The 24707-nt window shown below is 43.2% G+C and overlaps 2 long non-coding RNA genes across 2 annotated transcripts in view; one reads left to right on the top strand and one right to left on the bottom strand.

Annotated features, from left to right (window-relative positions):
- LOC140613941 (uncharacterized) overlaps window positions 1-24707 on the top strand; it is a 52822-nt gene that overhangs the window by 17337 nt on the left and 10778 nt on the right. The window contains exons 2-3 of the long non-coding RNA XR_012014872.1: window positions 20298-20411; window positions 22343-22524. This is a non-coding gene — a long non-coding RNA (uncharacterized lncRNA). The remainder of the gene's footprint in view (window positions 1-20297; window positions 20412-22342; window positions 22525-24707) is intronic.
- Window positions 6579-12864, bottom strand: LOC140614439 (uncharacterized). The gene is made up of 2 exons (XR_012015300.1): window positions 12533-12864; window positions 6579-6823 (listed from the first exon to the last, which is right to left on the bottom strand). It is a non-coding gene; the product is annotated as an uncharacterized lncRNA (long non-coding RNA).

The raw sequence follows: 24707 nt of genomic DNA, 5'->3' as shown, positions 1-24707 counted from the left end.
AGCTGACTAATAAAGCCAGACATTCAGGAGGCGCCAGCTCCAATTGCTAGATTCAAAATATACTGCAGCAGTTGTCTAAAACAGCAAAATCCTTGCCCTGCTTCTTGCAATCTGTGAAGCTAGGCACCAGTCACTGGGATTTCTAGGACAGCTCTCATGTCTCAGCCTCTGTGACTGTGCTAACAGAAGAAGCCAAAGCAAAATTCTTCCAGACTTTTGACTTCCAAATCTCTCCAGGTGCCTGTTTGGTAGAAACTCAGTCAAATGAGGAATTACATATCTAGGAGGGGCAGGAGATGTAGTCTTTAGCATGCAGTAAGCCACACTAAGAGGATTAGAATACAGTTGAGTGCACTCACCTGTAATTTCTGATGCTCATAGCATGAACTATTATTTAGGGTTTAAAAGAGTGAGTTAACCCTGATCACTTAGGTTGTGGTCTCCAAATGGTATTTTGTACTAAGCGGAGGCTATCAAGCACTAAAGGGGTTTGTCAAGAGAATACAGGAGTCAATCAGAGTTGCTTCCATTGGCTAAAGTTGGGGAAACTTGAGTAATTTTAAAAATTGCAAATATAAAAATGCATCACATATATGTATATGGGTTCTAAGGATACTAAAACAATGTTAATGAAATGATAGATTTAGGCAATTGACTCCCCATATCACAGATTTTCTCTAAAGCTTTTGGGATACTTTATGAAGGATGGGTAGGCTGACAATACGTGAACCCACCAATCCATTTCATTATCGCTCATAGCAAAATAGCCATGTGTAATGCAACAGGAAGCTGAACGAATTGAATCTAAATGTTATCAAGCCTCTAGATCTAACCTCCATTTTACAGGAAATATTCAGGATAGAAGAACATGTTAATTGCTACCTTAAGAGGTGTGGTCATCTTAAATTTTTTAAAAAGATTTTTAATTTATTTGTTAATAAATTTATTAGAAACACAGAGAATGAGAGAGAGAGAAAGAGAGAGAGACAGGCAGAGGGATAAGCAGGCTCCTTGCAGGGAGCCCAACATGGGACTTGATCCTCGGTCTCCAGGATCATGCTCTGGGCTGAAGGCAGTGCTAAACCGCTAAGCCACCCGGCTGCCCTATGGTCATCTTAATTCAGAATGTGGCCAATTCTACTGAGCAAATGACCAGCTTTTTCTTTAAAAGGATCGAGAAGAGGAAACTAGTGTGAATTAAGTGGTTTAAGAGAAGTATCAATAAAATGTAACTTAACTTTCTTTAGAACCCAATTATATAAAACCATGAATAAAAATAGACTTTTTTTTTAGACACTAAGGAAAATTTGAACACTGACTATTCAATGATATTAAACAATTATTCATTTTGTAAGGTGTAATAGATATTGTGGTTATTTAAAAAATCCTCATCTGTTGAAAATATATGGTAAATGAAGTATTTATAGATAAAATACAATGATATCTGAAATTTGCTATAAAATATTGCACCAGAAAGTAAGAAGAGGGAAAGAAGAAAGGGAGGAGAAGGAGAGGGAGGAAGGAAGGAAGGAAGGAAGAAAAAAGAAAAAAAAGAAAGAGGGAGGGAAAAGGAAGGAAGGAAAGAAAGAAAAAAGAAAAGAGGAAAGGGAGGTATATTCATTTTTTAATTGGGTATATTCGTTTTTCACTGTTGTTATAAATTAACACAAATTTAGTAACCTAAAAAACCCCACCTATCTATTACCTTGCAGTTCTGTAGGTTAGCAGTCTGATCTGCTTCTCAAGGGCCTGTGTTCCCTTCTGGAGGCTCTAGGGAAGAATCCATTATCTTGTTGTTTCCAGCTTTTAGAAGCCCTGGTTCGCAGCCCTCTTTATCTTCAAAGCCATCAAGGTTGCATTTCTCTGGTCATTCTACTACAGTTACGTCTCCTTCTGTAACTATAGTCAAGAAAGATTCTCCAATTTTAAGGATTCACATGATTAGGTTGGGTCCACCTGGATAATCCATGATAATCTCCTCATCTCAATGCACTTAACGTAATCACATCTGCAAAGTCCCTTTTGCTATGTAAAGTAACATATACTTAGAGGATAGACTGTGAAGGGCTGTGGGGAGCTATTATGATGCCTAGCACAATTAAACAAGATTGGCAAAATGTAAATATTGGTAACTGTTGAAGCCAGATGATGGATATAGTGAGAGTTCATTATACTTTTCTCACTTCTTTTGTATATGTGTGAAAAATTCCACAATAAAAACCTCCAGAAAATAAGGTATATAACAGCTGACTACAGAGAATTTATGTGATGAATTATAAAGTGGGAAAAGCAAACTTCAGAGTATAACATAATCCTAGTTTTATGAAATAATGACTAAAATTCTTTCTTTCTTTCTTTCTTTCTTTCTTTCTTTCTTTCTTTCTTTCTTTCTTTCTTTCCTTCTTTCTTTCTTTCTTCTTTCCCTCATTTACCTATCTATGATTAAATGAGTCTGGAAAAAGCTAATACAGATGTTTAGACAAATTATTAATATATTGGTTATATAAGATGTGAGTATTAGAGTGGGAGAGAGGTAAACAAAACTCAAAAAGTTCAATAAAACCAGTCATTGGATTTAAAAAGCAAATATGTAAGTCCACTTATGAAAATGTTATGTGTGAAAATATATAGATACATGTATATATCTATATGTCTCAATCTAGAGATACATGAATGGGTGGTCACCTAAATCTAGTTATCTCAGGGTTGTGAATGAGTGTCCTTAATATTCCTACTGTCAGGGGATAACCCTCCATCTGGTTCCTTTCCTCTCTCCCACCTCAACAGAGGTGGCCCTGACATTCTGAACAGTATCAACAATGAAGATGACCCCATATGGTTTAGAAGGAGGAAAGTGTGACACTCCCAAACATTGGACTTTGTTAGAAAATATACACAACAAAAGGTAAGTATTAAAGTTTTTTAAGCAATCACTAAACTAATAGAAACAGATATTATAACCATTAAAGGACAAAAAAGAGAGGAGTAAAAAAAAGTGAAATGTAATCAAATCGGGGGGGATAAAACCCCCAAGTTCAGAAAAGAGAAAAAAATGATAGGAAAAATATGTTAAAACAATAAAAAAAAATGTATCACTCATCCAGATGTAAATTTTTTCAACTAACTAATTAGATACAATGACTGGGGCTCCTGGGTGGCTCAGTTGGTTAAGTGGCTGCCTTCAGCTCTGTTAGAATCTCAGGGTCCTGGGATTGAGCCCCACATCTGGCTCCCTGCTCAGGGGGGAGTCTGCTTCTCCCTCTGCCTCTCCCCTGCTCATTCTCTTTCTTTCTCTCTCTCGAGCTTGTTCGCTCAAATAAATAAATAAATAAATAAATAAATAAATAATAAAATCTTTAGAAAAATATGATGACCATCATGTTGACTAAAGTTTTAAAATCCATTTGTTTGCTGCTTGTAAGAGTCACAGACAAAATTAATATAGAAAAGATAAAGGATGGAAAGGATTTATCAGGCAGATGCTAGCCCAAAGAGAGCTGCTCTTTGAGACAAAATAGATTTTAACGTGAAAAGCATTAAGACGCTTCATGATTAATGGTGTCATTCATCAAGATATAATTATGACCTTATACTCCTAATAACATGGCCTAAAAATAGGTAGGATTACAAGGAGAAATGGACAATCCCTCGTCTTAAGAGGAGATGTTAATACGGAGCTGTTACGCACTGATGGATAGAGCAGATGAGAACTAGTCAGGGGCTTTTGGGCTCATGAGTCCTGTGCAGAGATGCTATAGACTGAAGATTTGTGTCCCCCAAAATCTAATCCCATCACACTGGGGTGTGAGGATATTTGAAAGTGGGGCCTTTGAGAAATGATTAGGTCATGAGGGTGAAGCCCTCCTCATGGGATTAGTGCCTTTATAAGAGACTCCAGAGAGCTCCCTCACCCTTCCCACCAAGTGAGGACACACCATCTGCTGGACTTCTCAGTCTTGGGAACTGTGAGAAATGAATGTGTGGTGTTTGAGCTGCTTCATCCATGGTATTTTTTGTTAGAGCAGCCTGAGTGGACTATAAGACGTACAGAAGTGGGAGGGGGGAGGAAAGAGAGGTTTGGTGGTCATGATGCCCATTTCCCGTCGCCCCCGGGGACACTTCAGTGAAGATCATATGAGCCTCTCATTTTATCTTTGCCCTGTGCTTATTCTAGATGCATTTCTGGAAGAATCTGTCACTTTACAGTCTAGGAAGGTCAGCCAAGTCTTTAAGGCCAAATCAAAGCCAATTCAGATATTGGAATACAAATTGAAAAACATTATTTGCCAACCAGATACATTCTTTCAAGTATATATAAGTTTTGGATCAGGGACAGATGAAGAAATGCTTCACTCTGAAAACGAAGGAGTGAAAAAAACAGTATTAACATGAATGATGTTTACAATGTGCTGTTAACATTTCTTGTGAGTGAAACTCAAACGCTAGAGTGATTACTCACTCTACAAACAGCTTTCTTGCTTTGCAAATGGTTTGCCACAGGGCACCTTTGAGTAATGAGCTCCTTAGTGCATTCAGCACAGGGCTCCTGTTCCCAAGGTGCAGCCAGCAGCAGCTCTGGGGCCTGGAATCCTCCAGAGGAAGGCACTCTTAATTGTGTGCATTTTGATTTTTGCAGAAAGAAAACTGAGTTAGTTTCCTGCAGCTGGGAATAGAACCACAGCCTTGGGGTAGGCGTCTTAGGCTGCATATTCTAGGTGGGGCTAGGGAGCCAGGGGCCATCCCTGAATTAGTTGGTTACAGGGTGATAAGCCCATGTGGTAATGAAACTGGAGAAGATTATGGTTAGGATGCCAGCATTGCTAAGAAGTACCAGGCCAAGGGCAAAACACTCCTAAAAAAGATATGAGTTAGACTGTCACCAGAATGGAAAAGCAGGCACATTTTAATAAAGTTTAAATTAAATGGATAATATAGGTCCACTGTGGGAAAATATGAAGATATGGACAAGCAAAGGAAATAAAATATCTCTTAATTCTCCACCCAGAGACAGATAATTGCAATTAACATTTTTGTATTTTCATTTAAACTTTTTTTTAATGAATATATGTCTATATAAATATGTGTGGTTTCTTAAGAAAAGTAGACTCCCACAAATGTGATACCCAACTGCAGAGTAAATATTTCTTGCCTTATATGTATCATGTCATATATATATATAGGTGCACTCGTACACCCATCTTTGAACGGTTCTCTGTTTATTTAGGATAAGTCCCCAGAAGTATTACGTTCAGGTGAAAGGACTGTACATTTGCCAAATCACTGTGTGAGGAGATTCACCAGTTGGTTCTCCATCCAACATCATTTCACCAACATTTATCTTTTCAGTTAACTGTGTTTGTTTAAGTTTGCATTAATTCTGGAGCTGGGGTCATTTCTGAGCTTGTTTGTTTTCGTGTGCTCTCTTGCACTGCTGCCATCAACGTGAGGACATATCTAGGTGTATGACAGACACATGGAGGAGAGTCAAGTCACCCCAGTTGTGTAGCAGGGGCCAACCTGGATTAGTAAACAGCCAGGTGGCCCCCAGAAATATGAGGTAACCCAGACAAGATAAACACATACTTGGTCCCAGACATGTGAACATGTGACATGTGACACATGGAGGAGAGTCAAGTCACCCCAGTTGTGTAGCAGGGGCCAACCTGGATTAGTAAACAGCCAGGTGGCCCCCAGAAATATGAGGTAACCCAGACAAGATAAACACATACTTGGTCCCAGACATGTGAACATGAACACTTATTGCTATGAATACTAAGGTTTTGGGATTGTTTGTTATGCGGCATAGTAAAAACTGTTACTGAGGGTGATTACTGCAAGTGAACTGGGATGTGTGTATGGGAGGGGTGCAGTATCCAGAAGAAGGATGGCTGAGCACAGGTAGCAAAAACAATAAATGCCCATTAGGCTGATACATGAAGGACTTGTATCTCATCTTCAGCTATCAACATTTTTTTAAAAATTTTTATTTATTTATTCATGAGAGACACAGAAAGAGAGAGGCAGAGACATAGGCAGAGGGAGAATCAGGCTCCCTGCAAGGAGCCCAATGTAGGACTTGATTCCAGATGCCGGGATCACACCCTGAGCCCAAGGCAGGCGCTCAACCACTGAGCCACCCAGGTGTCCCAGCTATTGACATTTTATATGCAAACCTGAAGAGAGCAATGCTCAACTCAAAGAGATGAATCTATGAGGATGGCGTTTCAGATGGTGCTGGAGAGAGTGGCTTATTCTCCTTTTGCAGGCCAAAATGGGCTTCATGGCCAGGCCAGAGTTCCTCCAGTGCTCTTAAGAACATCATTTAGTGAGGAGTAAAAATGAATAGTGCATGTGCTTTTAGAGAAGGGCAATAAATTGAGAAAAGATTTTACTCTCCTCCTCCTAAGGAGTCTTTCTTCTTAATGGTCCTTCGATGGTGTCTCTTAGGAGAGCCCTACAATAAGTGACATTTTTAGGGAAGCTGATTGCCAAGTTCAGCCTTAAGAGCTAGATTCTGAGAGCTAACTGGGATTAACAAGAGACATAATTACAATCCAGGGGGAAATCTCCTATTTGAGTTGTGTATATGGCACTTTACCCCATTTTTTATTTCCAGGAGGAAATGGGATAAAATTGCAGCAAGAGACATTTATGCCTATAATAAGGGTTGATTTCATATTGTGATGATCATCATCAGACTTGGGAAGGGGATTTTGTAGGGCAGTTGTGAAATTTCTCCTCCATGAGGTTCATAAGAAGAAAATCAGGCTTTGGCTGATCTGGTGGTGGAAGAACTGGTCGGTCAGTTTTGTTGTCATCTTTTCTGGAAGCAGAAACAGAAAGGTCAGAGAAACTGAAACCCTAAAATCTCCTGTACCTGCTGTTTCCTCCTCTTGCCCCAATTTTGTTCAGCCCCATTTTTGTCTCTCTGGCCCTCACACCTCCTTCCTAGCAAAGGGCCACTTTTGATCTTTGTTGTTGTTTCTATTTGCACCATATTCCCTTCCCCAAATTCTGTTTGGGAGCTGTGGGTGGTGCCACAATGGAAAGAACATGGGTTCTGGGCTCAGACATTCAAATAGTCATCCACGTACGTTGCATGAGGGCTCGCCATGGGCCAGGGATTGTACAGAGCACATGATTCAGAGCAGTATCCTGCCCACATTCTAAGGTGGAAGACAAAAAGAAAACAATTGAAAATATAGGTAATATGCTGTCAGGTAAGGATAGTGCTAGAAACAAAGCAGAGTAAAGCATTAAAAATGATGAGTAGAAGATGGTGCATTAGTTAAGATGGGCAGGGAAGGCTTTTGTTGGCAAGTCACATGAGCAGAGACCTGAGTGAAGTGATAAATAGGCCAAGTGGAAATGTGGGAAAGCTAGTGCCAGGTCCTGAGGTTGGAGTATCCTGGGAGTATTTAAGAAACAGCAAGGAGTCAAAGTGGCTGAGCTGGAAGAGCAGATGGAGAGTGATCAGCAGTGAGACTGGAAAGCTGGGATGGGGTCAAGGCCATCTGGGGGCATGTAAGAATTTTAGATTTATTCTGAATGATGTGGGACAGATAGCTGTGAAGGGTTTTGAGCTGGGAAGTGACATGATCTGACTCATATTTTCGCAGAGCTGCTCTGGCTGCTGTGTGTGTAGATAGGGGTGCATGGGCTGGGGAGGCCAGTGAGGAGGCGGTGGCGGCTGTCCAGATGAGCGACCATGTGTGCTTGGGCCAGAGCAGTAGCTGGTGAATGATGACTCACTTTGATACTATGTCTGAATCCTGGCACAGCTTCTTACAAACTGTGACCTTGGATAAGTTATTTAGTTTCTCTGAACTTCAATTTCTTCTGAGAAAATCAAGGATGAAGACACTTCCTTCTTGCAATCACTTGCTTCACTGCAGGCCCTCAGGAACTTAATAACAAGCCTATATTCTTCCTTTTGGACATTGTCCTTCTTCTCCGTGAGAAGGAATTCCTACAACCAGAGTTAAGCCTCAGGTGCAGAGGGTTGAGTTAGTACCGAAGAATGAGTGGCCTAGAACCATCATGGCCCACGCAAGATGCCCCCCAATCTCCGACATTGTCTTATTTATTTATTTCTTCTCCATTTTATGCTCCTATTCTCCTTCCCTTTTACCCCAACCAATCATTCTAGTGTTCAGCGAGGGTCCTTTTACAAAGACCTAGTGGTGTTCTTTCTGTGTGTATGTGTCTTAAGTGAACCTAAATAGTATTGTGTCATACATTCTATTTTCTTATTTTACTGAATTCTATGTTGGCCAGATCCATCCTTCCTGCCAGGTACCTATTTAACTTGTTGCTACTAACTGCTGACCCATGCCATGATGTGTATCCACCCCAATTTACTTAGACACTCTTCCAACCCCCTGGAACCTGAAACAACTCAACAACCCCACACTTGAGTCTCGTGAACTGTGTGAGAATTTCCCGGGATATAGACCCGAGGAGCAGGGTAGCTAGGTCATAGGTATTTGCGTACCTAATTTGACTAAGTATTCAGTGAACCTTTCCAGAATGGCTACACCATTCCCAGCAGCCATACATGGAAATTTGCATACTCCACATCCCCTCCAGCGCTTGGCATTATCCAGTTTTCCAATATTACCAGTCTAATAAACATAAAGAGATGGCACTTTGTTAATTAGAATTTCCCCGATTACTAATGTGTTTGAGGATCTCTTCACATGCTTATTAGCTTTTTGAGTTTTTCTTTCTATAAAATTGCTAAATCATATCCTTTGAACATTTTTAATTTGGGGTTATTGGCTATATTCCTTTCAATTCACAGGAGTTTCTTGTATATTCTAAATAATGTATTCCTTGCTGATATTAAATGCCACAAATACATTTTTTCATTCTGCCACCTATTAACTCCAAAATCTCTTTCATTGAATTGGAAAATATTTAATTTTGATATGCTCAAATCCATCTAACTTTTGTCATGTGGTTTACGTATTCAAGGTATTATTTAGGAACTGCTTTCCTCTTAGGTCACAACAATATTCTATATCTTATTTTAATTATATGTTTATCTTATGCACTTAGATCTTTTAACCATTTGGAATGAAGTGATATTAGGTAGGAATCCAGTTTTATTTTTCTTTTGTTCCAGTTTTTCACACTGTTACTAAACAATATTTTCTTTGATTTATGGTGTTACTTTAAGAGTAAGAGTATATAAGAGGTGTAATAATGAGTCTCCCTTGGCTCTCTATTCTGTTCTTTTGGTCCATTATCTGTTTGTAAAGCAATACCAGACTGTTTTTATTACTAGGGTTTCATAGCATATTTTATTATGTGCTAACGCAAGCTTATCTTCATTACTCTTCCTTTTTAAGGTTGTTCCAATTAACTGTAGATTTTTTTTAACTGTAGATTTTTATTCTCTCATAGAAATTATTGAGGTATAACTTGCATATATCAAAAATTATATGATCACTTTCACCATTTATTTAAATGAATATTTATGATCTTTCCATGTTTGTTATGCGTAAAATTATATCTCAAAAAAGTATATGGAAGAAAAAAAAAGTCCAGAATTAAGTAAGCTAAGACAAACTTAAGATACAGACTCTTGTAGCACCCCAGATATTTTTTCTTGTGCTCTCTGCCAATCCCACCCCCCACCATGGTTGGCTTAGAACTTCCCATAAGTGGAGTTAATCCATATTCTTTTATATCTAGATTCTTTCTTTATTTTTTATATCTATATTCTTAAAAAAATAACTATATCATAGCAATGATGTGAAAAAGACCAATAAAATCTGGGGCAAGTTGTGCTTCCCCCAGGAAAGGTGTGGTCCTTCTCTCAGGCTGCTGGTGGGTGGGAAGGGCTGAATCAGTTTAACCTTTAGTTAAAGTGAGTTCTTGGCTTCCCTGTGCCTGTAGTTTGCTTCCGTTATCACTGGCTTCGAATATTGTGAGTGTAGAATCAAGACCTCCCCTGCAGGAGGGATGGGGATCTGAAGATCCAGGGCCCTCTATACTTCTACTTTTCAGCCCAACTGCCAGCTTTCTGCACCATGGGAGCTCTGCACTGTGGGGAGTCACACTGGTCTCCATCATCAGCCTGTCTTCGTGTCCTCTTGCCCTGTACCAGTTTTCAGAGGGTGGCTGCGGTGCACCTGGTGAGGCTTAAACCCTGGTGAAGCACCTTCTGCCCTGTTCCCAGTGACAGCCGCCACTGCCTGTGAGGCCCAGAGTTCCTTAGAAGGAATTCCTTCAAGTCTCTTACTTCCATCGCAAGTAGGAAGTCTATAAAGTTCCTTTCAACTCCATTTGGAAAATTGATGGTGATTGTCTTGAATTTAGGCTGATGTGGGGAGAATTGATATTCCTATAATATTAAGTTATCCCATTCAAACCCTTGGAATTTATTCATTCAAGTCATAGATACACATATTTGCATTTATTAAACATTTTTAAAAATTTATTTCAGAGAGCGAGGAAGAGAGTAGGCATGAGCAAGAGGGGGGGCAGAGAGAAAGAGAGAAAATCACAAGCAGACTCCCCTCTGAGCCTGGAGCGTGATATCACGGCCCTGAGATCATGACTTGAGCCAAAACGAAGAGTCGGATGCATAACTGACTGAGCCACCCAGGCGCCCCTGTATTTATTTGAATTTTAAATTCTACTTCCTATAGGATTTTTTTATTCCTATATATTTTATGAGTTTTGTTGCCATTGTGAATTATATCTTTTAAAAACTAATATTTGCTAATTGGTTATTACCTACTATACTGGCTAATTGGTGTAGAGAGATGGTACTGATTTTCTGAGATTGCCCTTAAACCCAGTAATTTTGCCAAGCTCTCTTATGTTTCTAGTTTAGATGTTTATAATAGTTCCTAATAGTGAGCATTTTATCTGTTTTTCAAAGTCTTCTACCTCTTTTTCTTTTCCACTGGCCAGGACCTTCGAGCTCTGTTGATCAGTAGCATACAATCATTTTTATGGTGCTTGACACTTCCCTGCCCCTGCTTCATGCCTCCCTGGCCGCAGCTGAATTGAACTAGAAATTAAGGCCTGACCCAAGCTGGGCCAATCAGATTCCTCTCCCCCAGGAATTTGGAATTGGAATTCTGAGTCGGTGGTCAGCCTCCGCTTAGGCAGGGGAATTGGAAGGTGTTGTAAAAGTGGACTAGGAGCAGCCAAGTGTCATCACTTGTACACAGAAGCAGGGGGAGAAGGAAACAAGCAAGTCAAAGGAAGCAGCGTAAGGAAGGGACAGTGCAGCCGGAGAGAAAGACACATGGACAGAGGCAGAGAAGAGCACACAGATACTCCCAACACATGAAGAGGGAAAAGGGGGAAATGATCGTGGAGATGCCAGACACAGGGAGAGGCACAGGCCCACCCGCATAGCCGTGCATTTGGAATAAGAAAGAGACAGACGCACAGACACAAATGCAGATAGACATGGAGAAGGATGCAGAGACACACACAACAGACACAGAGAAAAGGAGACAGACAGACAGCTTGGAGTCTCAGACTCAGTGGGGCTGAAGGGGTTCATCCAATATACGGAGGCAGAGAGGCTGCCTCAGCTTCTGGTGTGCGCGTTGCTTGCCGGGCTGACCTGTGCCCTCAGGTTTGGGGAGATTCCTTCCTTAGAATCCTCATAACAAATCCCACTTTACTTAAGCTCTGCTGAGGGGCTTCTCCCTGACATTAAATGCACACTCCAGCCCACAGGTCCCCTCCACACTCCAGTTTTGCACAAATCTGACCGTACCTAGGAAGTTCAAAGACGTGACAAATCTAACCCGTCTAGATTGGAACTCTTGTTTGTTCCCTCCAGGACACAACACCTTACCCCTTCCCGTGTTCCTACTAATACAGGAGCCACCTTCGCTTCTTCCCTTTCACTCAGCCCCTCTGGCCAACCAGTTTTTCCAGTTAGTTGTGTCTCTGATCCATCCACATTTGTCCACCTCCTGGAGGTGGGGGTCTAGCCACCACCATGTCTCTCACCAGATTACCATAGCAGCCTCCAAACTAGACTTCCTGCTTTCATTTTTGCCTCTTCTCATCCATTCTTCACACAGCTGCTGGAAGGTTCCTCTGAACATTTAAATTGTCTGACAATATACTTCTGCTTACCATCCTCTTTAATAGCTTCCCCTTTCACTTTGTACAAAATCCAGCTCCTACCAAGGCTTACTAGGTCAACATGACCTGCTCCTGCCCATCTGTTCTCACCTCAGGTGATCCTCCCTCAGTCACTGGGCTCCACCTCAACACATAAACTCACATTAACCTCAGGGCCTTTGCACATGCTGGGCTCTGCCTGGAATGCTACTTTCTATGGCCAGCTTCTTATCATTTAGTTCTCACTTTACGTCTCACCATCTCAGGGAGAATGGAGAGACAACTCACTAGTGCAAGACCATCTAAAGTAGACCCTGCTGCTTTCTTCAACGGCTGGTATCTCAATGGCTTCCTTCACAGTCCTTATCTGTCTTTACCTTTACTGGTATGTGTGTGTGCAAGTGCATGTGTGTGTCGTACTACTTACAATGTCCTCCCGTGTGACTGGAAATCCTTGATCCTTGATGGCAGGAAGGTTCCATGCATTCCTCAGCTGTGAGGTATCTTACCCTCCTCTGAACCCCTAGACCACTTGCCCCCTGAGCTCTTCCAATCACACTGGCAAGGGAGGTATGTTTTGGGGTGTCTCTCTATGTCACAATTGCCTTCTGTTTGGACAGAGTGCCACCCCATTGCCGTGGGTGAGGGGTCTGGAACTGGTGATACCACATGACTCATCTCCACATATCTTCTCCCACAGCTGATTGGACCAGGCTGGACAACTGACCCAACATGGGACTTCTGACTTTGGGCCTGAAAGACCTTGATTTTAGGCAGTGTTTTGGGATGTGGCTGGATCCAAGGCACATGGGACAGCCATGTGACCTGTGTTGCAGGGAGTGTTGGCCCAGAGAAAGGAACGAGGGGGCAGGGAAGGAAGGAAGGGCAAGGGGGATCTGCTTCCAGTCTCTTGAACTGGCACTTGGGGAGGCCCAGCTGCTCTGCCCTTTCCTGGACCCCAGTCACATCTGAATCCTTACCATGGACACTTCCAGGATTTATGTCCATAACCCGTTCTAGACTAATTGAGCAGGTTTCTGCTACTGATGACCTCACAAACCTGACTCAGTTGGATTTTTGTGTAGTGTATTATAGTTACCCCATCTTTCCTTGGCGTGTTAAGCTCCCGGCAGACAGGACTTTAGGATTTCACACATCCTTGTATCTTCAGGGTGCCTAGTACAGTGTGATACAGGTAGTAGGGATTCAATTACAAATTTAATGAGTGGACTCTTCATACTAGAATAACATATCCACATGACCTCATTTATATTATCTATCAAAGAGAACCACATGCATCAATAACATTTTTCAAGAAACAGTGGTTATTATTAAGAACCCTTAGTATTGAAACAGTGGATAGTTATTTTAATGCAAACTTTGGGAAACCACATCTTGTAGATAAAATTTTTTTTTCAGAATCCCCTGTTCCAGAACCTTCAGTGGCTCCTCCTTCAAAGTATATTTGAAGTCCTGGAGCTGAATTCAAGCCCTCCCATAATATGGCCTTGGGTCCTTTTCATTCTCTCTCCTATCTCCTACCGTAGGCACAGCAGATCTCACCCTAGCCTCCTCTCCTCATCTTGCTCAGACTTGCTTTACTACTTAGACCACAAATATGACTTTGCATCAATGAAATAATCCCAATGAACTCTTCCTGAGTACTTAGCACATAGTAGACACTGGTTGATGCTGAGGTTTTCCTTTATTTTCCAGTGGCCCCTTCCCCCCAAATTGCGGATATGGACAATTGGTGTTTCCTCAATCCTTTGTAAAAGGATGATAAACTACAGCTTCGAGCGGCCCTTGCCCATCAGGTGGAAGCCCATTAGTCCATTCCTGTCGAGACATTCTGGAGTCTTCAATAAATAAGAACCTCAACAGTTTAAGCACCGCAGACGATGGGAACACAGAGACAACCCCTATACCTAAGGATATCAGGAAGATATCTTCTACCTGGAAGAAACCAATTGAATTAAGTTTGAAAATTATGGGCAAATTTCAGGGCATCTGGATGGCTCAGTGGTTGAGCATATGTCTTTGGCTCAGATTGTGATCCTGGGGTCTTGGGATCGAGTCCCGCATCAGGCTCCCCACAGGCAGCCTGCTTCTCCCTCTGCCTGTGTCTCTGTGTCTCTCATGAATAAAAAAATAATTTTTTTTAAAAAAGAAAGAAAATTATGGGCAAATTTGTTTCCTGGCAACCCATCTTTAACTGCCTTTGTGGTCTTCAACCCCACCTGCTCTCTCCTACTAGGTCTGAAGAGGTGACTGAAGTTCGGATGGTTCTCCTGCAGACCCCTTCATAGACCAAAAATGCCCCGGTGACAGTTACATGCATACTTAACCCTTCTGCACTTTATTTGCTAGAGAACAGCGTTGTGTCCTCCTTTATTTCTGGTGCTAATTCAGACTTCGAAAAATTGTGTTTGCGGAAGTTGAGAGACCGCCGGACACAGGGTGACAGTTGGTCAGGATCAGCACTTGCTGCTTTCTATATTCAGCATCTTAATGTGGTTGGCAAAAATCCATGCTGCGTGGCCTGTGCCTGCTGCACGAGTCTCTTTGGGTCATAGAAAACTCTGTAATACTCATTTTTTTTGGAAATCGAAGGTTTCCCTTCAGGTAACACATCAAGATTTACAGTACCTTGGACAAAATTAGGCATTAGATTAGGAATTCAATGCATGACAATCTATCTTCCTTCCAGAGAGATATTGTTGCACAAATCAGAAAATCATAGCCTGGCTGTATAATCAACAACATTTCATTCCAGAAAGCATATTATAGCTGGAGTGATAAGGCCTATTGAAGCCACGGATGGCATTTCCTGAGGTTTCTGAACAGCTATGCTTTCTGGGAACCCTAGTGGCTTTTCCAAATACATTTGAGGATTTTCAAGTCAGCTCTGTTTCCTTATAACCAGAGCTGATACCGCCAAGGTCATAGGTTCATTTCAACAGGGGACAGTGTTCCTCACTTTCTCTGGCTATATTTTCCATCTCTAAACATGCTCCAGTGAATCTGTTTCATGTTAAAAAACAACAACAAAAATAATTCCATTAACCCCATATCCTTTTCTTGCTCCAATCTTGTTTTTCAAATCCTTTACAGCCAAGTGGCAGCCATAACATGTGTCTTGGTCACTATTTATTGCACGACGATTGGTCAAACACATAGTCTTACCTAATTTCACTTAATCACAACAACCCCATATGATTAGTATTAATATCCTGATTTCTGGATGAAAAAAATGGAGGTTCAGAGGGGCGGCAGGTAGGAAGTTGCACCTTGGGGATGAGTGTCTCCACCTCTTCCCACTCATGCTTTGTCCCATGGCAGCCCAGCTTCTTCCTCCATGTGCCCCTGCAATGGCTCTTCCTGGGGCCACCAGTGACCTTTGCTAAATCCCATGGAAAGCATCCCTTCCTTACGTTGGCCGACCTCTCTGCAGCATTTGCCTTCAGCATCTTCCTACAGCCTCCATGGCCCCAGTGTTTTGTTTTTCTCCATCTCCTCTGGAAGCCCCTTCTGTCCTTCTGAGTGACTTTTCTAACCTCTGCCACCTCTTCGGGTTGGTGTTGCTGGGAATTCTCGGTCCTCTGCTCATCGCAGCGTCCCCATCCTTGGATGGTCTCACACGTTCCATCTGTAGGCTTCCAGCTCCCAAGGCTGTGTGTCGAGTGTGGCCTCTTTTCTCTCTCAGACCCGCAGCTCCCACCACCCACCAGATGTCAGTGACCTGAAGTGTACCCCAAAGAAGAACCTGTGACACAGCAGGCCTGAGGGACGACCAGGAGTCATCTCATCAGGCCCTGTGTCGCTGCGGGCCTCTTTCCTCACCCACATTATCTATCAGCTCTGTGTGGCCCAAGCTCCCCCTTGGCCACCCTCCGCTATGCTTCCCTTGTGCCCCTGGAATGCAGAGCCCTCTTCTCAAAAGGATCCCTCCACCTTCCTGCTCTCTCTGACACTTGATTTTCCCCCAAGGACTTGGCTTCTTCAGCAGTCTTTGCAAGCAGAGGCTGTCTTTCCTTTGGAGCCAAGACTCGAGCTCAATGTCCTCTTTGCCCTTATTCCATTTCCCGATGATCATTTCTTCCTTCTTCTGAGACAGGCCTCCATCCTCTTTGACTTGCATATCCTTGGATGAGATGCCATCTAGCCTCGTTCAGTGCAATCATATGCTGTCTTACTCCGTCTTCTTCAGGTACTAGTCGTCAGAGATTTTTATTTCTGGCTCACTGTATTTCTTTTTTATTTTTTTAAGATTTTATTTATTTACTCATGAGAGACACGCAGAGAGAGGCAGAGACTCAGGCAGAGGGAGAAGCAGGCTCCCTGTGGGGAGCCTGATGTGGGACTTGACCCCAGGATCCCTGGATCATGACCTGAGCCAAAGGCAGATGCTCAACCACTGAGCCACCCAGGCGTCCTGTGGCTCACTGTATTTCTGTCTTCCATGATTGCTGCCATCATTTTTGGTGGCTTGGGCATTCCTGGAATGAGGCACCCAACTTTTTGACCTCTTAGTTGCTTACCTGCCCACCTTTGGTGATATTTTCATCCATTCCACCTCAGTACCCCCTCCCACGGGCACACCAAAGACGTCCTCATTAGCAATAACTACACCTGTAAAGCCTTAACTCAGAGCACAGCAAACTGACCACTGCCAGCTTCCCATCTGTGTCCTGTGCTACCTTCGCTGAATTCACTCTAGCAATTCTTGGACTCCCTGGGACCCTAAGATTGAGTCCTGCCAACTTCCACTACCCATCAGGCCTATTTCCTTTATTCTCAAATGTGTATTTCATTACTATTTGCTCTTGAACACACACCCTTGCTTTTCTTTCCTTTCATTGTCCTTTTCCTGGAAAAACCCAATTCCTGTGCTTAAAGCCAGTTTTCCATCCATTCTACACAAGCAACTAAGCAGATAAACATGGTTGGAGAAACACATCAGTTCTCACTTTAAATTTACCATCACAGATCCCAAGTGGGTCCCCGGATCTAGATAGTGTTCCACACCTCCCTTCTTTTCTCAAGCTTCCAGCATCTCCTTACTGTCAGTTTATAATCATGCAATTCTTTCTCTGAGAAAATAGAAGAAAGCTGCTTCACTCTCCCACCAGAATGCCCATCGGCCTTTCCCGTCCAAGTGTTCTCCTTTCTCCCTGTGACACACTCCTCTGGTCCTATCTGAAGCCGACCATTCCACCTGCAGGCTGGGTTTTCTCCCAGGGATTTCCTTTCTCTCATTTTTATAATATGAAAATGCCCTTTTCTATTGACTCATTCCCATCAGCATACAAGCCTATTGCAGTCTTTTTTATTTATTTATTTTTAAAGCTTATTTATTTGAGAAAGAAAGAACACGAGCAGGGGAAGGATCAGAGGCAGAAGCAGACTCCCCCATGAGCTGGGAGCCCCACTCATGGCTTGATACCAGGACCCCAGGGTCATGACCTGAGCCAAAGGTATATGCTTAACCAACTGAGCCACCCAGATGCCCCAAGCCTGCTGCAGTCTTAACAACAAAACTTTCCCTGATCCTGTATTCCTCTCCACTGCCCTATTCCTCTACTCCAGTGGTGAAGCAAAGCTCTTTGGGAGAGTACACACTTAATGTCTCCACACCTCACTTCCCCCTTTTCTGAGTCTACTCCAAATAGCTTTTGTCCTCACCACTTTACTGATTCCACTCATGTTGAGATCAATCACCTCCATGTTGCCAAGTCCAATAATCTAGTTCCAGTCTTTGGGCTCCTCTCTCAGTAACATCTGCACTGTCGATCACTCCCTCTTTCTTGAAACCTTTTCTTCACTTGACTTACGGGATACCAGGCTGACTTTTCTCCCAAAATCTAGACTTGGGCTACCTCTCTAATATCTCCATTCTTGTCTCTAGTTAGCATCCCAAGCTGAACAGTATTGTTGATTTCCACTCAATCTTATGTCTGAATCTTGGCTCAGCCCCTCATGAGTGGTGAGATATTGGGGAAAAGTGCTTAATGTCTCTGTGCCTCAGTACCTTATTTGTAAATTAGGCATAATAGTATTGCCTAATTTATAATGTTGTAGTGAGGATTAAATGAGGTATTAACAGGAAAAACATTGATCTTCATGCCTGGCCTATAGTAATAAATAAGTAACAATAAGTAGTAAGTGAGACACTTCTTCTTATGTCCCTGCTCCACACTGGTGCCTCCTCTTGGGGGTTCTTCATTCAGTGGATGCCATTACCCAGTCCCCCGAGTTTTAACCTGCTCTCACCCTTGATTCCTTCCTATCCCTAATGTCCCACATTAACCAATAACCAATAACTCTCTAGTCCGCCTTTTAAATATTTCTGCCCCTCCCCCATTTTCCATTCTTGCTGCCCTTTCTGCATTTCATCTCTTGTTTGGCTGTAGCTCCCTACTGGTTCTCCAGGCCTTTCCCTCCCCTGCAGCTGGAGTGAAGCGATCACTTTAAAAAGCATATCTGCCCATGTCACTCCCCTTCAATTTCTCCCCATTGACCTCAGGAGAAGATCTAAATTGCTCAGTGTTACTATGCATTACTATTACGATACAAGATGTGCCAGAGCTTGGCCTTGGCTTCTTTGTCCAGCTTCCCCGTCATTATTCCCTACCCGATCTCGAAATCCAAGGCTCAATGTTTCTGAACCACTTTTCATCTACAAAATTTTCCCTGAGTTCTCACCTTAAGGCTTTTGTACATGCAGTTTCTCTCGTCTACATCACTGTACTGCTCCCCCACTTTACCTCACTAACTCGTATCTGAGGTCTCAGTCCAGTTTTTCCTATAAGAGGCTGGCACTGCTTTCCCCCTTCTGGGTTAACTGCCCCCTCCCACCAGTGCTTACACAGATTCCAGTACTTCTCCTTATGATTTCCCATTTAATTATCTGTTTGTTCCCATTTAAATGATCTCTTTCCTCATCAGCTCCTAGAGGAGAGACCTCATGCTCCGAATGGAGCATTTTTAGTGCTTTGACCTTCTTGGAAATTTTTCCTGTTCCCTGAAGTTTTAGGTGTGCAGTTAATTGGATGCAGTACATCTAGACTTATAAGTGGGCCTGAGATTTCATTCCCTTAATATTTGTAATGACACTGTGAGATTATATGGCCTCTGAGATTATTTTCTAGTCCTAAAATGCAAGCGAAGGCTCCCTGGTAAGTTGGGCTATGTGGGGCTTGGGTGTCACACACCAGGATGGAAGGGCTGAAGATGCTGGGGGATTCTGAGACCATCCTTACCTGGTCTAAAACAGCTGAGCAAATAAATAAATAAATAAATAAATAAATAAATAAATAAATAAAAAAAAATAAAACAGCTGAGCAATGGACTCACTTTCTACTTTTCCATTCAGTTGTTTAAAAACCATGTAGACACTGTCTAAAAGGAAAGTTATTACTTTGGGGAATGACATAACTGTTTCATATTCATTTTCTACCTCAGCTTCTTAGAATAATGGAGAAGGCAAGAGATAACAATTAAATGGTGCCACTCCCCAAAGGCCACTTGCTCCAGTTTATAATCATGTTCCTGCCACAAGATAGCAAACGATCCTTCCTACAGTGGCTTCCCCTTGGTGTGTTAATGAGTCCTCATGGTTAGAAACCGATGCTACTGCAGACCTCGCTGACTCTTTGGAGGAGGCAAGGGTTGAGCAGTTGTCTGGCATCTAGATGAAGCTCGTGAAGGGGAAACAAACTTAGTCATGGGTTTTTAGAGAAATTAACTTGTCTATTCTGGGTGCCTACTCCATGCTGAGTCTCTGTGTAATTAGTCTGGCAAAAATCAAAGGGAGGGGAGATGAAAGGCTTTGGGGATAGAGGAAAAGAGGTACAGCACATGTAGGAGTCTGACATGAGAAAGGATAGCACCAGAGACATGCTTTAATATGTATTTCCCTAAAGAAAGGCAGTAGGCGTGGAAAGGAAGGATAGTTGAGAAGTGGCAATAGGAACTATACATGAAGGCCTTGCAGGAGGTGGGGAAATCTTCAGTGTTCAGTGCCCTGCCATTTCTGAAATTCTAGGACAAGCTAGAAGTTGGCAATATTTGGGGCCAAGGTATTACCTGATAGAATGGATGGGCTAAAGATCCTGAAGGGTGCTGAGACCATCTCTATCTGTTCTAAAATATCCAGGTAGCTAATTACACTTATTCTTTTCTCTGTTTAGTTGTTTGAAAACCATGTAGATACTATATGAGTAGAAAGTTATCAAACCACCATGCTGAAGAGATTTGCTGGATTTGTGAAGCCAGTGGGGAACCATGCAAGACCAAACAAGGAAGTAAGTGGTGGTTTATGTAGTCCTTTAGAAAGAGCAGAGGGGAGGGGGAAGCATTTGAGGGCAGAGAGGCAGGAGACGAGAGCACCAGTGAAGAAGTTGTTTTCATGGCACCAGGATCATCTGCAAGAGAAGATGAGTCATGAAGAGTCATGACACCTTCTCATTGCTGCAAACAGCTATACTTGGGGCCTGTACAGCCTGGTAGAGGGCGAGGTATGCTGCAGGAGCCCTGACAGGAGCAGGCTTCAGCCCTTCCTGCTCGGGTGCTGTCTCCCAGACACCTGCTTTAGCCCCATCACCAATGTCACCCTCCCTTCCTTACTGTCTCACCTTGGGCCCTTTGAGCCAGCCCAATTCAACTTGCCTCAGACCCAAGCTCCTTACCTTCCTGTCCCAACCTGCCTTTCTCCTGCTTGCTCTGCTTTGGACACTGGTGCCACCATCATTCAGCTTCCCATGTTAGAAGCCTGACCTGGATTTCTCCCTTCACAGTTTACATGCAACAATTTTACTTCCTAAATCTTTCTAGATTCTACTGCCCTCAGTCTAGCCCCTGTTATCTCTGCCCTGGATTACTGCCAAGAACTCCTGGTTATTAGGTCTTCTTAGGCTCCCTTTCTCTCTCTCTCTCTCTCTCTCTCTCTCTCTCGCTCTTTCTGTTGGGAGCTAGTCAATAATGCCAGTGGGACCCTTCTGGAATGCAGGTCCCTCTCCTGACTCCCCACTTCCCCCACCCCCACCCCCACCCCTAGGAGAGCATCCAAGTCACTTAGTGTCTCTTGTAAAGCTTTGCCTCTGCCTGGCTCTTACACCCTCTGCTCTGTGCAGAATGTTCCTGCAACCCTGGGCAAATTATCTTTTCTCTCCAAACACTGCTTTGCTTGCTTACAACCTTCCTACTTTTGCTCATGCTGGATCCCCTTTCTGAGATGCCCTTCTGATTTCCCATACTCCCTTACACCAAGTTAGTTACTATTCCCCTTTCAAGGCAAATCAGGTATCAAACCTTCCAAGAAGCTTCACCCTTCCCCAGGCTGGATAGAGGGAACTTCCTTCATGTTCCAACAGCCTCTTGGCTCCCTTTCTCATAGCATTTGCTGCCTGTGGTATAACTGTTTTCTCTTCATTCATCTCTTTATACATTCACATAGGATGGTGACTCCGTTGGGTTTATTTCTGTGAGGCCCAGGGCATAGGCTTGACACAGTCTTAATGGGCACTTAATTTATATTCACTGAGAAATGAATGCAATAGCAACATGTATGGAATGCTTCCTGTCTGCCTGCCCTTGTGCTGAAATGATCTCATCAGCCTCCACATTACCCCTGTCAGGGAGGTATTGTTACTATTACCCCCTTTATGGGTGAGGAAATGGAGGTTTAGAAGTTTAAGTATCAGAGCCAGAATTTAATCCCAAGCATATCTACTCTGGAGCTTGCATTCTTGGTTAGAAATGAAGTGCTCCACTATTGCAATGAGGAGGGCTGGGATCCCAAACTGGGATTGGAATTATCACTGTGGGGCAACTGCCTTCTGGAAATAAAATACAGGGGAGAGGTCAGGCTCAGGGTCTTCCCTGCATGGCCTTTGACACCACATAACTGATTGCATTTATGGCCCCCCTCTTACTCCTGGGCTACCAACCTGACTCCCCCTCAGTTCGTGTCCAGCCATGACTCACCTCACCCCCACCCTCTGTCTCGAGATGGGGGTCTTGAAATGCCCTCTCTTTCCATGTTGCCTCCCTTGAAGGGCTTCTAATGTAACTTGCCATGGGCAGACTCTGGATGAATATGCTGGAAGCACATTCTCCAGCCTGACATGTCCCAAATCCCAACCCAGCCGAGGCCGGGAGCATCTCCTCTGAGCCTAGATCATCTTCCTCTCTGGCTGGAGCCATCAGTATGTTCCCTCTCTGTCTTTTATCCTAGCTTAGTCTAGCTTGGGCTTTGGGCACAGCAAGGAGCTCGATAAATACTTGCCGAATTCAACTGAAAACCATCCTGCAAGCAGAAACCTGTGATTTGCTGTCCAGCCTGCTGAGGCATGTTCCAGCCATTCCCAGAAGGGGTTTTGTGTACGATGTCCACCGGCTCAGCCTCCCAGCATCCAGGTAGGGTAAACTCCCTGTGAGACCCAGAAGATTAACCTATAAGAAAAATCATCATAATACCTTTATTGTTCCTACTGAAGCCATTTTCACATGTGGTACTCTGTTACGGAGCAGGATTGAGTCATGCTTATTTCTACATCAGTGAATCAAATCTCAGTTTTTTATAAGGTTTGCATAGCCTAGAAAAAATAGTTTGTGTGTATGCAGTATGCATGGTGAGTATTTTAAGGCTGAAGGGATTAACTTTGTGGGGAGCTCAAAATTCTCTGGGAGTTTTGTGTATACGAGGCTCTGCAATATCTGAGATGTGATTCTTTCTTCGACATCCAATCAATGGTCATCTTACTACTTTCTGTAACACACATTTATACTGCAGAATCTTTAATTTTGAATTTCTTTCGAAAAGCAGCAACCTTCCAACAAGCAGAAAGATTTACATGTCGTCTTTAGCTTCATTTGGAGAGAAACTCGAATAGCTTTTGCCATAACCTCTTTGTTAGGAAGAGGAAGAGGCCAGCTGCCCACACGGGCCATTTGTATACTCTACTTGTTTTTAAGCTGCCAAATGGCACAGAGAATGCACTGGTCACAGGCCAGGCAGGGCTCCACAGTTGGGTGGGCGGAGAGCCTAGAGATTGGCAAAGGGTGCTCTCCCAGACCAGGCCAGGAGGCATCGGTGGTCTGCAAAGCACATCACAATCTGAGGACAGAGGCACAGGGTGGATTCCAAACTGCCTACCACCGAGGGCTTGGGTGGAAATGGCTAAATCCCGCACTTCCTCCAGCATGGCCAATATCTAACCAGTTTAATTTGGAAATCTCTGGTCCAAGTCACAGGAGCACAGCTTGTCCATAACCCCCTTATCTTTTTTTGTTACCAGTTTCTTCAGGATACATGCCCTATTCCATGAGAGCTATTGGACTACACTCCATGGGTCGGAAACCACCAAATTCATCTCTTTTCAGAAGTCCATTTCCATTTCCCTCAGTGGCAGTCCAATTTTATTTTTATTAGACATGAAAATTCTTTGGTTCTTTCAAGTGTGTTTCTCCTCCATGGATGCATGCTTTCCTCTCCAGTCTTTGGATAAGTGGAAGATTTGGAGTTTTCTTACCAACTGTAGAGGTGATGCGTAAAGAGTTAAATCAAGTGGATTTGTGGACTTTCTCAACACCCACTCCATTCTACCGCACTCTCTTCTCCTCAACACAGCCCTGAGAGCCTTCCACTTGCCCCTGACTCATCTGCTCTTGCCTGTGCAAATGTCCCAAGCAGAAATAAACCCGGGGTTTAAGCAGAACTGTAATGACATGTCTCAAAACAATGTGCCACTTTGGATATTTCCAGATTTGTACGAGCATTCATTTTCCTAAAACTCCACTTTGTAATTGGATAAGTTGGAGAGGCAGTGCTTGCAGGAATAATTTGGAGCTGGAATCTCAGCGCCTCCCTGTTATTTCTTGGATTGGAAACCTGACTGGAGATCTGGGATCTGTAGACAGGAAGCCACATCTGACATGCCTTTGTTTTCTGCTGTGATGGCAGCAATATACTTTCAAATAGCATGTGGCTGCTCTCCTTGGTATTTTAAGAAGCTAGCTGTCTTGGGCTCTAGTTAATCATTATTTCCCCACAATGTAATTAAAACTGGCAGGCAAAGATGATCTCCTTTTTTCATAGCCTTGATTACACATTGAGCTTGATTCCAGGACATTAGCCCCTGGAGTCTGGAAGTGAGGTTGCTCTTCTAAGTCAGCCTCTGCTAACAGAAGACCCTGTCCTCAGGTTTCACATCCGAGTTGTTTGTTTGTTGTTGCCTCTAAAAACTCTTTTGGGAACTTAGCTCACTCTCTGTTCTTCTGGGAGTCCTGTCTATGCTGGAGATCTCTCTTCCATGAACTGGTAACAGCAACCAGTGCACAGCTGTGAAAACAGAGCAGCCCGGTCTGCTGGCCTTGGGATATCTCTCCCTCAGAACGGGACAAGACAGAGACTAAATCGGGAACATGCCCCTACTTGCTCCCCGACCCAAGAGTGACAAATTAGGCCTCAGAGAAAGGTTGGCTTTTTAGGCCATTCTCACCCTGTGTCTCCACCAGGCACCCCATGTCCTATGGAGCCACTGACAGTTGTCTCAAAAACCCTTTGAGATATATTTGGAAAAGAGATTTTGCAAGCCCCC

Source organism: Canis lupus, chromosome 22, assembly GCF_048164855.1.
Source record: "Canis lupus baileyi chromosome 22, mCanLup2.hap1, whole genome shotgun sequence".
In the NCBI taxonomy this organism is placed as follows: domain Eukaryota; kingdom Metazoa; phylum Chordata; class Mammalia; order Carnivora; family Canidae; genus Canis; species Canis lupus.
Note: the sequence above shows the minus strand (reverse complement) of the source record. Positions and strands in the feature narration are given on the sequence as shown.